Source organism: Vulpes vulpes, chromosome 1, assembly GCF_048418805.1.
Source record: "Vulpes vulpes isolate BD-2025 chromosome 1, VulVul3, whole genome shotgun sequence".
Classification (NCBI taxonomy): Eukaryota; Metazoa; Chordata; class Mammalia; order Carnivora; family Canidae; genus Vulpes; species Vulpes vulpes.
The window spans coordinates 6205125-6220915 of record NC_132780.1 but is presented as its reverse complement, the minus strand read 5'-3'; the positions used below and the strand labels follow the sequence as shown (position 1 = coordinate 6220915).

The window sequence follows — 15791 nt, the reverse complement described above, 5'->3', positions numbered from 1 at the left end:
CTTCTCCATCTGCCTATGTCTCTGCTTCTGTGTGTCTCTCATGAATAAATTTTGAACATCTTTAAATCTTTTTTTAAGATTTTTATTTATTTATTCATAGAGACACAGACAGAGAGAGAGGCAGAGACACAGGCAGAGGGAAGAAGCAGGCTCCATGCAGGGAGCCCAACCTGGGACTCGATCCCGGGCCTCCAAGATCACACTCCAGGCTGCAGGCGGCGCTAAACCGCTGCGCCACAGGGGCTGCCCAATTTTGAAATCTTTAAGAAAAAAAAGATAATGATGGTTTCTAAAGATGAATGTAACTTGAACACAGAAATCGAACTTCCTCATTCCAGTTATAAAAGGAAACAAAAAAAGTTTAAATATGGTAAAAAAAAAAAAAAAAAAAAAAAAAAAAAAAAGAACATCTATATATATCTGAATCTTTCGAAATTTCTACCAGATGGGACCCCTGGGTGGCTCAGCAGTTGAGCGTTCGCCTTTGGCTCAGGGCGTGATCTCGGATTGGGGATCAAATCCCCCATTGGGCTCCTTGTGGGGAGCCTGCTTCTCCCTCTGCGCCTCTCTCTCTCATGAATAAAGAAAGAAAGAAAGAAAGAAAGAAAGAAAGAAAGAAAGAAAGAAAGAGATTTCTACCAGAAACAGTACAAATGGCTGTACTGTTTCTAAGGAACTATTATTTTGCAGATAGTAATAATACTGCTATTCAAAACTTATCAAGTTCTTATTACATAGCAGGCACTATCCTTTAGTACTCAGAACTCCATCCGCACAACCCAACCACCTCATGAATCAGATACTATTATTTTCTGCAGATGAGAAAAAAACCTTAACTTTTAAATACTAAATTCATATACTTAGAAAAACAATATAAAAAGTATTTGCCAGGGCACCTGGGTGGCTCAGGCCATTAAGCGTCTGCCTGCCTCTGGCTCAGGTCCTGATCCCAGGGTCCTGGGATCAAGCCCCCATGTGCACACACTTAGTTGGTAGTCTGCTTCTCCCTGAACCACCCCCCCTCGAACCCACCCCTCTCAAATTATAAAAATCTTTACCAAAAAAAAAGGAAAAAAATGTATTTGCCTTTGCTCTACCTATACAGTACCATTACACCAAAAGAGATAGCCACTTTTAATAGTTTCTTGACTATCTTTTGAGTTTTCTAAGCGAAACAAATACAAACATACATTTTTATTTCTGCCCCTTCTTACTTCAAATGAAGCATAACATACATTTCTGGCATCTTGTTTTTTTCATAGAACAATACATTCTAGAGTTATTTCAGTGTCAGTATACAAAAAGCTTCCTCCTCATTCTTTTGTACACCTCCTTATTTTGTTGTATAGATGGACCTAATTTTATCAAACCAATCTCCTAGTGATGGCTAATCTTTTCCTATGCCAAACACTGATGCAATCAGCAACCTCTTATCTGTATCATTTCATGCAAACGCAGGTACATTTGTAGGATTAATTTCCAGATGGGAAACAGCCATGCCAAACAGAAAATAGATTTGTAATTATAGATGTTGCCAAATTTCCTTTCACCAGCCTGCTTGGTGCTAACATCAATATGATTTCAATTTCTGAGGATTTATATTTTAAAATACATTACCAGTAAATGGATGGAGAGAGAGAATATAATGCTAAGCGAAATAAGTCAGTCAGAGAAAGACAAATACCATATGATTTCACGCGTGTGGAATTTAGGAAAAAATAACAAACGAACAAAGGAAAAAAGAGACAAATCAAAAAACAGATGCTTAACTATAGCGAATAAACAGATGGTTACCAGAGGGGAGGTGGGTGGGTGGGGGGATGGGTGAAACAACTGAAAGGGATTAAGAGCACTTATCTTGATGAGCACTGAATAATATATAAATTGCTAAATCACTATATGGTACACCTGAAATATGTAACATTGTATGTTAACTACGCTGGAATTGAAATTAAAAAAAAAAAAAAATATATATATATATTAGCGCTGGGCTCCCACCTCTCCACACCCCAACTGCTTTTTTCTTCTTCAGAGTTTTACTGGCTATTCTAGTTTATTTTTCCATATGAATTGCAGAATCAGCTTATCTAGTTCCCCCGCTCCCCCCAAAAAACTGTAGATCCTTTTATTAGTATCATATTGAATTAATAACTTTACTTAAATCAGCACATGCTTCTTTATGCCGTCTTCCTATTGAAAAACGTGGTGTATCTATTTGAATAATATCTCGTTATGCCTCTCAGCACTTTTTAAAGTTCTTTTCTAATAGTTTTGCATATTATTTCTCAATTTTTTATTGCTATTGTAAATAGTTTTCTTCTATTAGGTTTTCCAACTGGCTATTTGAAGACTGTTGATTTGTAGATATTAAATTAGTACCCAATTACTTTAACTCTTATTATTTAAAGCTCTGTTAAGGATAACTGTTAAGGATTTCTTAGAAAAAGCATCTTTGCAGACAGCAGTTAATGGTCTTTATTACTTCACAAAATCCCTTCAGTCTGGGAACACGTCAATTCATTTAGGCGTCTGGACACCTAGAATCTAGGTCAGACTAATAGATAAACATTGCAACAACTAAATTTTCTTCAAAGAATGAGGAAAACCGTGCCTAACCTAGAACTTCAAACCGTTGGCTCTAATCCTGGACTTTCTGTGCTATATGACGCTGCTACTCGAAGTACAACGTCGATATTTAATCTAGGACTTAACAGCAGCCCTATTAAAATACCCTGAAGAGCAGGAGATTTGAGATCGTGTGAAGCTCCCCCGCCAACAAAAAGTGCCTTTGAAATATTCTTTGCTTGCTTAAAAAAAGAAACCACGGTAATCTGCATTCTACTCCAATTAAAAGTAAACGCGTTTTTATATAAAAATTCACTTTTAAATTATTTCTTAGCCTTTCCCCCCCTCCTCCGAGTATTCAAATAAAAAATACTCCACGAAGATGGCACCGTTATTATCAGCACTTTCGACAAGGGAAGTGCGGCATAGACATTACCGCCTCAATGCTGGTCTCCTACATCTCCCTCTCAAATGCAACCATTTACAATCCTGCACCCACAGTTTCTCACTCAATAATCCCAACATCCAGTCAAACTTACGGACAAACTCAGGGTCACACACGCTCGAACCCGCCTCAGAAACCCCCACCCCCACCCCACATGTAGGCCAGAAGCTCTTAAACCCACTCCTCATCCCCCGCGCCGCGCCCCAACAAATCCAGAATCCTCCCCTTCAACCTCCCCGACCCGAACGGCCCAAGACGCCCACATCCCACCTCCTACTTTCGCGCCACGTGGACCCAGGGGCCGGACTGACCCGCGGACAAAGACCAAAATGTCCACTCGGCGCGCTGCGCCTGCGCACTCCGAGGGCGAGTAAGCACTCCCAGAAGTCTCCGCGACGCGGCCCGCACGGTCACCGTGGCCAGGCCCAGGCTAGTATTTGATTACCTTCTGTCACAGCTACGCCGTTTTTCCGGCCTTGAACTACATTTCCCTTAAGGCTTTGCTGGTCAGCACTCTGTCCCACACGAACTTGGCTGCCTCTTCCTGTGATTATGGGGCTCTCAGGGTGAGTTGTCTTGCTCTAGAAGAAAATCAGCTCAAGCCTGGTGGGAGGTTTGGAGCAGGGACTCCGTCTTTGAAGCTCCCCCGGCCGCAGTGTCAAACGGCCAAACTCAGGCTTTGAGGTACGAGTCCGCCATCTTAAATATGTCTGGTCTGGCTCTGGACTACGTTTCCCAGAGTCCACAGTGGCCCGACGTTACGTCTTTCTTGACGTCGTGGCGAGATCGTTAGCTCCACAGGGACCCGGACGCGACCAAGGGGAGGCAGAAGGTGAGGGGTCTGGGAGTCCGGGGCGGGGACGGGGCGTGTCCAGAGCCTCTGGTCTGTGAGCGCTGGCGGGAGCGGGCTGAGGATTCCGGATTGTGAATGAGTCTTTGTGGTTGCATGACTAGGTGTGGGTGACTGTGAGTGTACGGTTGTGGCCGCCGGTCTCCAGGGTGCAAGTCTGGTTGTTTGTGTAACCATGTGTGATACTGTGTGTTGGGATGTGGGGTCCGTACTATTGTGAGGTGGTAACTCTTTGTGTCCCTGTTCTGTATGGGTGACTGTACGCCTTGTTCTTGAGAGTGTGAGTGTGGTTGTGACTGTGAGACGGGTGTGGGTGTCTGTGCGGTTATGATTACATGTCTCCAAGGTGAGCGTATGGTTTTGGTTGCACGATGTTGTAGCGTGGGTGGTATTGTGTGTCTGTGACTGTGTACTGACAGTGGGTGTGTATCCCTCTTGTGTCCCTTGGAGTGTGTCTGTGAAACGGTTGATGTGGGTGGTGCTGTGTGTTTAAGTGTAACGTGTCTTTCTTTCCCTGTGTGAGTGTGACTGTGTCTCTAGAGTGAATGTTCAGTTATGACTGTTTGATATTGGGTGGGCCAGAGTGCCAGTGCTTGTGTGTGTCCCCCAAGTGGGTATGTGATTGTGATTGTGTGAGACATTTGTGGGTATTGGTTTGGAAAGGCTATGACTATATGAGAGTGACTTCGTGCGTCATGATGGTGAATAGTGTGACTGTATGTCTTTTAGTGGGTGTGAGATTGTGTGACTGTGTATGTCTTTTAATGGGTATGAGATTGTGACTGTATAAGGACCTGGAGGTGTCTGTGATTGTCTGATTGTGTCCTTGTGCGTATCAAGAGTGGATGTGTGGTTGTGTTTGTGTGACAGACCCTTGTGTGCTGGTGTGAGGTACCTGTGACTCCAGTATACTGACCCTTGCAGAACCTGTGAAGTTAGAATAGATTGGGGCCCTGGACAGTGATAGCCTCAACCTTTACCTGTGACACCGGCATTGGACTTGAAGTACAGTCTTCACTGACTTCTGTCTCCTGTGTGGAGGTCAAAATGTTCCTTTTTAAAAAAAAGTCTTCTCCAAGAGAAATGTTGAAAGGAAGAGGAAAGAATCGTTATTGAACATCCAGAAGCTAAGTTCAAGATGCCTTAGTTTTTCTTCTTTCCTTGAGACCGTTGTTTTTCATGATGTGCTTTTCTTTTCCTGAAACTTCTTGCCTAACTTCTCCTCACCCAAAGTGACCTGGTCTCCAGTATTTGCCATTGGAGTAAATTATTGAGAGCCCTGGAGGTAAACTAAAAGGTCCATATGCCCCAGCTTCCTGCACACCTAGTGTTCATCAAAAAAATTTGGGGGGGGATCTCTGAGTGGCTCAGTGGTTTAGCGCCTGCCTTCGGCCCAGGGCATGATCCTGGAGTTCCGGGATGGAGTCCCACAACAGGCTCCCTGCATGGAGCCTGCTTCTCCCTCTGCCTGTGTCTCTGCCTCTCTCTCTCTGTGTGACTATCATAAATAAATAAAAATTTTAAAAAATTATTTAAAAAAAAAATCTTAAAAAAAGTATATGAGAATTCTATTTTTGCAAGAATTTTAAGTCTAAAAGTAATTCAAAATGAAAAGTTAAAAAATTTGTTTAAAGGTTTTATTTATTTATTCATGAGAGACATTGAGAGAGAGGCAGAGACACAGGCAGAGGAAGAAGCAGGCTCCATGCACCGGGAGCCCGACGTGGGATTCGATCCCGGGTCTCCAGGATCGCACCCTGGGCCAAAGGCAGGCGCCAAACCACTGCGCCACCCAGGGATCCCTAGATTTTATTTTTAAGTAATCTCCACACCCAGCAAAACCACAAACCCAGAATCAAGAGTTGCACACTCCACCAACTGAGCCAGCCAGATGCCCCAGAATTCCCATATACTCAACCTGCCTCCCCATATGTTACCATTTCACATAATCACAGTACGTGATCAAAACCAGGAGATTAATATTGATACACTACTACTAACAGTCTCACACTTTATTCAAATTTCATCGATGTCCCTTAGTGTCCTTTTTCTGCACAAGGATCCAATCCAGGATCATGTGTTATGGTTAGTTAGTAGGTCTTCTTAGTCTTCTTTGATCTGGGACAGTTCCTGGGTCTTTGTCTTACTTGACCTTCACACTTTTAAAGGGTACTGGCCATTTGTTTTGTAAATTGTGCAGTGTAGAATGTTCCCCAATTTGAAGTTGTCTGATGCTTCCTTGTGACTAAATTAAGAGTATGCTTTTGGGACAAGGATACCCCAATAGTAATGTGTTCTTAGTACATCATATCAGGAGATCCAAGAGGTCAATTTGCCTCATTATTAGCAGTCTCTGTCCCATTTCTCCACTGCAAAGTCACCATTTTTCCCATTGTAATTAATATCTGTCTTGTGGAGAAATAACTGTAAGCCTCTCATGTTAACTTCCACCTGCAAATCTTAACACTCATTGATAATTTTTGCCCGAAAATGTTATTACCACCTATTTGCCAAATGGTGATTTTGAAATTTCCAGCTTTCCTTCTATGTTTATTAAATAGGATCTACTGTTAGAAGATTGGCCTTCTCCCCCACTCATTTATTTACTAAATTATTTATGTATGTATAAATTGGATTTTCTTTTTAGTTCTGTAGGTTACAATTCATTACTGTCACTATTTTATTGCTCAGATTACCCCGGATTTGGCCATTGGGAGCTCCTTTAAGTCGACTCCTGTATGCTTTCAGTGTGTCCCCTTTATTATTATTTTTTTCTAGTACTGCCATATTTTCTGGCACCATGAGATGTTCCAAGCTGATATTATACTTTTATTACCCAGAACTGAATTTACCACTTGGTGGGTGTCGAGGCAAAAGACAAAACTAGCCAAAGAATAGAAAAAGGAAGAATGTTTCTTGTACTAAATAAAGGAGAGCACCAGGGATCTTCCCTAAAACAGTGTCTCCCTGAACAACAGAATTGGGGAAGTTTTAGGCACAGGGTGCATATATATAAACAAAGGGGCTTGTACAATGGGGAATACAGCATGGAACTGGGGCAAAACTCATCTTAAAATGACTGAGTCCGGGTCAAAGTCATGAGGGCTGGCAAAGGACAGCATCATCAGTTGTCTGGCTCCAACTGGTCTGGTATCTGAGTGCTCAAAGGGGTTTGGAGCCTGCAAATATAATTCAAGAATGTACATCAGAAAAAAAAAAAAAAAAAGAATGTACATCAGTCTTCACTTTTGAATCAGCACTGTGGATTTTACTGCTGATTTGTCATCCATAGTATGTTAGGTTCTCTCCTGGCCTGATAGCGGCCGTTTGTTCTTACATTCTTTCATAGATGGCCAGAGGCCTAAAATGACTTTTCTTATATCAAGAAAGCTATGTCTGTCTGTTTTGTTTTGTTTTTTCCCAAAGACCCCTAACTCTTTCTACTTACACTTTCCCAGCACCAGTTCTGGAACATGTACATTTCCCAGGGAACACTGGCTCCTTTTAGTAGAAAATGATATTTCGGGGCACCTGGGTGGCTCAGTTGGTTAAGTGTGTGCCTTCAACTCTGGTCAGATCCCAGGGTCCTGGGATGGAATCCCACGTCAGGCTCCCTGCTTGGGAGGGAGTCTGCTTCTCCCTCTCCCTCTCCCTCTCCCTCTCCCTCTCCCTCTTCCTCTGCCTCTCCCTTTGCTTGTGCTTGTGCTCTCTCTCTGTCAAATAAATAAATAAAATCTTAAAAAAACAAAAGAAAATTATATTTAGAAACCATAATTAGATATACTGAATTGCTTCTAGGTACTCTCAGCTATGAAATATATATGTATCTATACATACATGCACCGTTTCATAAGATACCTCTAATTACAACTTAACACTGGGTTTTTTTTTTAATTTTTATTTATTTATGATAGTCACAGAGAGAGAGAGAGAGAGAGAGAGGCAGAGACACAGGCAGAGGGAGAAGCAGGCTCCATGCACCAGGAGCCCGATGTGGGATTCGATCCCGGGTCTCCAGGATTGCACCCTGGGCCAAAGGCAGGCGCTAAACCGCTGCGCCACTCAGGGATCCCAACACTGGGGGGTTTATTCCAGCCTTTTCCGTTTCCTTTTTTCGTAACTCTTTTTTCTGAAAATGAAAAAGTTGACTCTGAGGGTACATGTGTGGCTAAGCATCTGCCTTGGCTTGGGTCATGATCCCAATGTCCTGGGATCTGGCTGCAATAGGCTCCCTGCTCAGTGGAGAGCTTGCTTCTCCCTCTCCATCTGCCCTTCCCTGCTCCTCATGCTCTCCCTCAAATAAATAAATAAAATCCTTAAAAAAAAAAGTTGACTTTTATTAACCACAATGTATTTATTTACCTATTTGTTCAGTCTTAAGTAGAAAGTAGTTTAAGAATTGCTAACGTAGGGAACTTGGGTGGCTCAGTGGTTGAGTGTCTGCCTTTGGCTCACGTCATGATCCCAGGGTCCCAAGATGGAGTCCCACATTGAGCTCCCCTCTGGGTGGAGAATAGGGTAACTGGGTGATAGGCATTAAGGGGGGGCACTTGATGTAATGAGCACTGGGTATTAAATGCAACTGCTGAATCACTAAACTCTACCTCTGAAACTAATAATAGACTATATTTAATTGATTGATTTTAAATTTTAAAAAATTGCCAACCTATACTTCCATACCTCATACAGTTATTTTTATTTTTGTCCTACAGTATATAGTGAAAGTTTTCCCTATATCCTCCTATATGATAATGTTATTCATTTGTAATGTAGGTAGGTTCATTTGTGTCTGTTTGTATTTTATTTTGGATTTACACAATTATTTTCGAATACAGGAAACGTTACCATTGTTCTAAAAGCCTTAATTTTTTTTTTTTAAGATTTATTTATTTGATAAAGAGAGAGAGCACATAGGCAGTGGGGTGGGAGGGGCAGAAGGAGAGGGAGAAAGAAAACCAAGCCAACTCCATGCTGAGCCGGAACCCTACTCAGGACAGGGCTTGATATCATGACCCTGAGATTATCAGCTGAGCCAAAACCAAGAGTCAGATGCTTAACTGACCATCACCACCATCCATCTCCAAAACTTTTTTCATCTTCCAAAACTAAAACTCTGCTTCCATTAAACAATAACTCCCCATTCCATGTCCCTCTAGCCCCTGGAAACCATTCTGCTTTCTGTCTCTATGAATTAGAGTATTCTAAATACCTCATATAAGTGGAATCATACAGTATTTGTCCTTTTGTGACTGACTTCTTTCCCTTAGCATAATGTGTTCATGATTCATCCATGTTGCAGCACATGTCAGAATTTCCTTTTCCTTTTTAAGACTGAATAACAAATATTCCATTGTACATATATACCACATTTTATTTATCATTAGTCTATCACTGGATGTCTGGGTTGCTTCCACCTTTTGGCTATTGTGAATAATAGTGGTAGGAACATTATTTAACAAATAACTGTTCAAGTTCTGCTTTCTCTTCTTGGGGGTATATACCCAGAAGTGGAATTGCTGGGTCACATAGTAATTCTATGTTTAATTTTTTGAGGAATCACTATACCATTTTCCACAGATGCTAAACCATTTTACATTCCCAACAACAAAGCACGAAGTTTCCAATTTCTCTACATCCTTGCCTATACATGTTATACATATATATGCATGCATATATATTTATATTTATAAGATGTTTATTATAGCTATCCTAATGAGTGTAAAGTGGTATCTCATTGTGAATTTTTTTAAGTTTATTTTTTTTTAGTAATCTCTGCACCCCACATGGGGCTCTCAAACTCACAACCCTAAGATCAAGAGTTACATGCTCTGCCAACTGAGCCAGCCAGGCACCCCTCATTGTGGTTTTGATGTGTATTTCCCTAATGATTAGTGATGTTGAGGATCTTTTTAGGTACTTGTTGGCCATCTGAATATCTTTGGAGAAATGTCCTTTGCCCATTTTTTAATTGGGTTGTTTTTTTGTTGCTGAGTTGTAAAAGTTTTCTATATATTGTATCAATCCCTTATTTAGATACATGATTTACAAATATTTGTTCCTGGTCCATGGATTGTCTCTTTACTCGTTGGTAGTGTCCTTTGATGCACAAGTTTTTTAATTTTGATAAAGTCCACAACATAGCTATTTTTTGTTGCCTTTCTCTCTTCGTCATATTCAAGAAATTATTAGATTAATTCATTAAATCTAATATTGTGAAAAATTTCCCCTATGGTTTCTTCTAAGAGTTTTATACTTTTAGTTTTTATATTTGGATTTGTGATATGTTTTGAGTTAATTTTTGTATATGGTATTAGGTAGGGGTTCATCTTCATTCTTTTGCATATGGATATCCAGTTTTCCCAGTGTTATTTGTTAAAAAGATTGTCCTTTTCCTCTTTGAGTGGTCTTGTCTATTCCTGTTGAAAATTATTTGACCACATATGTGAGGGTTTCCATCCTATATTATTGGTCTAGATATCTGACTTCATGGCAGTATCACAAAATTTTGATTACTGTAGCTTTATAATAAGTTTTGAAATCAGTCTTCTTTGTTCTAATCTTGTTCAGTGTTCCAGCTCTGTTCTTTTCCAAGACTGTTCCTTCAATTCTGTGTGTATTTTAGGATGAATATTTCTGTTTCTACAAAAACATTGGGTTTCGATAAGGATTGCATTCAGTCTGTATATCATTTATGCAGACTGGAAGTCTGAGATCAGGGTGTCAGCATGATCAGTTTCTAGTTAGATCTCTCTTCCTGGCTTGCAGATGCCTGCATTCTTGCTGTATCTTCACAGGAAAAGAGAGAGAGAGAGAGAGAGAAGGCAAACATCAGTCATTTTTTAGGGATACTAATAGTACTGTATTAGGGCCCCTCCTTTACAACCGCATTTAACCTTAATTACTCATACAATGGTCCTGTCTTTAAATACAGTGACATTAGATATTAGGCCTTCAATACAGGAATTTGTCTTCTAATCCTTGGGTTGGGCACAAGATATCATATTATTTATTTAGGTCTTTTGTTTCAGCACTGTTTTGTAGCTTACATTGTGTAAGTCTTTTGCTTTCTTGGCTTAGTCCTAGTATTTTGTTCTTTTTGATACTACCATAAATGGAATTGTTTTCTTAATTTCCATTTCAGAATGTTCATTATTACTGTGTGGAAATGCAACTGATTTTTGTGAGTTGATTTTGTAACCTGCAACTTTGCTGAATTTGTTTACTCGGATTTGTGTGGGGGAGGAGATCTCCAAGATCTTCTACAAGTAAGATCATGTCAGTTGTCTTTTGACTTTATTTATGGTGGGGGTTTTTTTGCCATCCAGTTCTTTTTAATGTTATATAGTCAAATTTACCAGTATTTTCTTTTATTAGTTCTGGACTTTGAAAGACTTTCTCAACCCTAGGATTAAAGAGGAATTTACCTATGTTGTTTCTAATACCTGTATGGTCTCATCTTTTCCATTAAGATTTCTGATACATTTGGAATTTAATTTTGTATATGGTATGAGGTATGGATTTAATTTTATATTTTGCAAATGGTACCCAGTTTTCCCGACACCATTTATTTAAAAAAACTTGTGATGCCATCCATCTCCATCATATACTAAACTTCCAAATATATTTGATGGTATTTTTAGGCCTTCTCTTCTGCTTCGCTGGTCTGTTCATCTATTTATGCACCACTACCACACTGTTTCAAATATAGAGACTTTGTAATATATTTTAATATCTGGTACAGCCACCTCACAGAAGTCTGAATTTACACGTCTAGGATGGAAGTTTGCTGCAGTGGAAGTGCCTAGGTGGCTCAGTCAGTTAAGCATCAGGGTTGTGAGATCAAGCTCAACATTAGGCTCTGTGCTGGACGTGCAGCCTGTTTAAGATTCTCTCTCTCCCTCTCCCTCTGCCCCACCCCTACATTTGTGCTCCCTCCCTCCCTCTCTCTCTCTCTTAAAAAAAATAGAAGTTTGTTGCAGTGACCAGATCTAATTTGATTTTGGGACATTTTGGGTTTTGGGTAGTCTTAAATTTGCTGGGACAGAGAGGCAGAGACATAGGCAGAGGGAGAAGCAGGCTCCATGCACTGGGAGCCCGACGTGGGATTCGATCCCGGGTCTCCAGGATCGCGCCCTGGGCCAAAGGCAGGCGCTAAACCGCTGCACCACCCAGGGATCCCCGAAAACATAAGATTTTCAAAGAAATTCATGACTTCTGAAAATTTAGAACCACAGGTCTAAAATCTAAGACAGTGATACCTGGTAATAGCCCTTTGAGATGTCCAAAATTTGCATCTACCCGTAAGGAAACAGAATAGGAATGTTCGATCACCTATTACATTAATATGATGAAATGTTATCCAACTAATAAAAAATATGCTTACAAAGTGTTAATCAGAACAATGAAAAGAATGTCATAAACAAAATGATAAAAAGTGCTCAAATTTGCAAAGACCCCACCCAAAAATCTTCTGATTAGTGATTGTACAGAGAAGAAATTCACTGTGTATATGACACCATGCTTTCAGCTTTGCATATGTTGTCTTATTAATTTGAATTCTCTTGAAAATTGGTCATTCACAGAATGTTTTTGATAATGAGGCCGTATCAGTGTACCAGGGAATATGAGTCAACATTTTAAAGGGCTGTTAAAGAACTTTTAGTATTACTGGTTTCAGTCACACTCATTTCCTTTTTTGCCCCCATTCGTGTCATAGACATTGTCTCAATTGCTTATAATTTTCCTACTGTCAGGAAAATAAATACCAACTACAACTATGATTATAATTCTTTTTTTTTTCTTAAAGATTTTATTTATTTATTCATGAGAGACACAGAGAGGCAGAGACACAGGCAGAGGGAGAAGCAGGCTTCATGCAGGGAGCCCGACCGGGTCTCCAGGATCACACCCTGGGCTGCAGGCGGCGCTAAACCGCTGTGCCACCAGGGCTGCCCTACGATTATTATTCTTAAATGGAAACAATATTTTATGATTTTTATTATGAAGAATATAAACTGAATGAAAAAATAGAAACTTGCTAAAAGTTCCTTCATTTAGAGATAGTCTTAGTATTTTGATGGATATATTCAAATTTTTTTTCCTTTGGGGTTTTATACAAGGGTATCACTTATATATAAATTCTGTAACCTGCCTGCCTCATTTAATAATGCATTGACCATAGTACTGTTGTATTTTATTTAAGATTTTATTTATTCAGGGGGGGATCCCTGGGTGGCGCAGCGGTTTGGCGCCTGCCTTTGGCCCAGGGCGTGATCCTGGGGACCCGGGATCGAATCCCACGTCGGGCTTCCGGTGCATGGAGCCTGCTTCTCCCTCTGCCTGTGTCTGCCTCTCTCTCTCTCTCTGTATGACTATCATAAATAAATAATAAAAAACAAGATTTTATTTATTCATTTGAGAGAGAGAGAGAGAGAGAGAGCAGGAGAGAGCACAGGTGGTGGGGAGGGGCAAAGGGAGTGGGAAGATGCAAGCAGACTTCCTGCTGAGTGCAGAGCCAGTCACGGGGCTAGATCCTAGGACACTGAGATCATGACCTGAGCCTAAGTCAGACACTTAATCAACTGAGCCACCCAGGCACCCTGGTACTACTATATTTTAAAGTAACCATATAGTATCTCATTAAGATGTAATTTTAATTTATTCATTTTATTGTCTACTAAAGAACATTTATGGGATGCCTGAGTGGCTCAGCGGTTGAGTGCCTGCCTTTGGCTCAGGGCATGATCCTGGGTTCCCGGGTTTGAGTCCCACATCAGGCTCCTTGCATGGAGCCTGCTTCTCCCTCTGCCTGTGTTTCTGCTTCTTTCTCTCTGTGTCTCTCATGAATAAGTAAATAAAATCTTTTTTAAAAAGCATATTTATAGTTCTATAATTTATTTATGAGCTATTTCCAAAAGTATTTTTGTGCATACCACTTCATATATTTTTGTAATGAATTCCTTTGGGACATTAGACATTTATTAAGAATTTGCAAAGATGCAAAATCCTAATTTAGAGCTCAGGGAAACAAAATGCTTTTTAAAAGTTACAGTCTTAAAAAAAAAAAAGATTTTATTTATTTATTCATGAGAGACACAGAGAGAGAGGCAGAGGAAGAAGCAGGCTCCATGCAGGAGCCTGATGTGGCACTGGATCCTGGAACTCCAGAATCACACCCTGGGCTAAAGGCAGATGTTTAACCACTGAGCCACTCAGGCATCCCTAAAAGTTACAGTCTTGAGGGATGCCTGAGTGGCTCAGTCAGTTAAGCATCTAACTTCAGCTCACGTCATGATCTCAGGGTCCTGGGATCAAGCCCCTCCTTGGGCTCAGAGCTCAGCTGAGAGTCCACTTATCCCTTTCCCTCTCCTTCTGCTCCTCCCCCACTCGTGCTCTCTCTGTCTCTCTCAAATGAATAAATAAAATCCTTTTTAAAAATTAAAAATAAGGGGATCCCTGGGTGGCTCAGCAGTTTAGCGCCTGTCTTTGGCCCAGGGCGCGGTCCTGGAGTCCCGGGATCGAGTCCCACGTCGGTCTCCCAGCATGGAGCCTGCTTCTCCCTCCTTCTGTGTCTCTGCCTCTCTCTCTCTCTCTATGTCTATCATAAATAAATAAATAAATCTTTAAAAAAAAATAAAAATTAAAAATAAGTAAATAAAATAAAATTTATAGTCTCAGGGCACTTGGCTGGCCCAGTCAATGAAGCATATGATTCTTGACTCAGGGTTGTGAATTCGAGCCCCATGTTGGGGGTGGAGATTACATATGGGAGAAAAAAAAATTTTAATAAAAATTGTAGTCTCTATTTACCTTTTTTTTTTAGATTTTATTTTATTAATGAGAGACACAGAAAGAGAGAGAGAGAGAGAGAGAGAGAGAGAGGCGCAGAGACACAGGCAGAGGGAGAAGCAGGCTCCATGCAGGGAGCCCGAAGCGGGACACTATCTCGGGTCTCCAGGATCATGCCCTGTGAAGGCAGTGCTAAACCACTGAGCTCCCCCGGGCCGCCCAACCTTTTTTTTTGAGAGACAGAGAGAGAAAGAGAAAGAGAGACTTAAGCAGGGTCACAACTCTGCCATCATGACCTGAGCTGAAATCAAGAGTCAGACACTTAACCGATTGAGCCAGCCAGGTGCCCCCCCTATTTACTTTGAAAGTGTAAATAATGTAATAGGGGAAACAAAACCAGTATACAAATGTTCAAAGTAAAAGATGATAAAGAGCACTGTTTACCCTGATAGTATACTGTGAAGATTCATAAGGAGGAGATAACTTGTATGACCAGTGCAGTCATTGTCATGTCATGTCATATCTTTTTTTTTTTTTTTTTGTCATGTCATATCTAAGTGAAACTGATCTCATAAGACCTCTGTGGAGGTAAATTAGCTTTCATTCTAATCATCAGAAATCCAGAATATGATCAACAGGGCAAAATGAGCTTGTAGCTGTTTGGAGAATAGTGCAGAAACATAATAGACCGTCTGACAAGAAGAGCTGAAAGGAAGCGCCACTTATACATAGGACATGGCCCTAATGATTTTTCATTCTTTTTCAGGAAGGACTACAGCACACATGAATATAGTTACCAAATCAAGAAGTTTGCAACTATTGGAAGCTGACAAAGCAAAACCAAAAGCCATTCTGTGAAAATACAACTATTTTTAGAGTATCATAAGCTATTATTTCATGTTCAAGGGAAGATTGTTTTTTTAAAAAGTAAGTATTTTGTTTTTCATCTACTATTTGAGAATAGCTAACATTTAACAGAACCTAAAAATAATTTAAAAATTGAGGTGCGTGGGGACGCCTGGGTGGCTCAGTGGTTGAGCATCTGGCTTTGGCTCAGGGCGTGATCCCGGGTCCAGGGATTGAGTCCTGCATCAGGGTCCTTGCAGGGAGTCTGCTTCTCCCTCTATCTATGTCTCTGCCTCT

The 15791-nt window shown here is 40.6% G+C and overlaps 1 protein-coding gene across 5 annotated transcripts in view; it reads left to right on the top strand.

Annotated features, from left to right (window-relative positions):
* The first annotated feature begins 3386 nt into the window (after positions 1–3386).
* The window catches only part of ZNF565 (zinc finger protein 565), a 35798-nt gene continuing 23393 nt past the window's right edge, over positions 3387–15791 (top strand). The window contains exons 1-3 of one of the 5 annotated variants that reach the window (XM_072755056.1): positions 3785–3842; positions 11002–11125; positions 15415–15575. The gene's annotated coding sequence lies outside the window, so the exon portion shown is untranslated. Of the gene's footprint in view, positions 3843–11001; positions 11126–15414; positions 15576–15791 lie in introns of all 5 variants that reach the window. The other 4 variants (XM_072755115.1, XM_026010302.2, XM_026010300.2 and 1 more) reach the window with 4 other exon arrangements.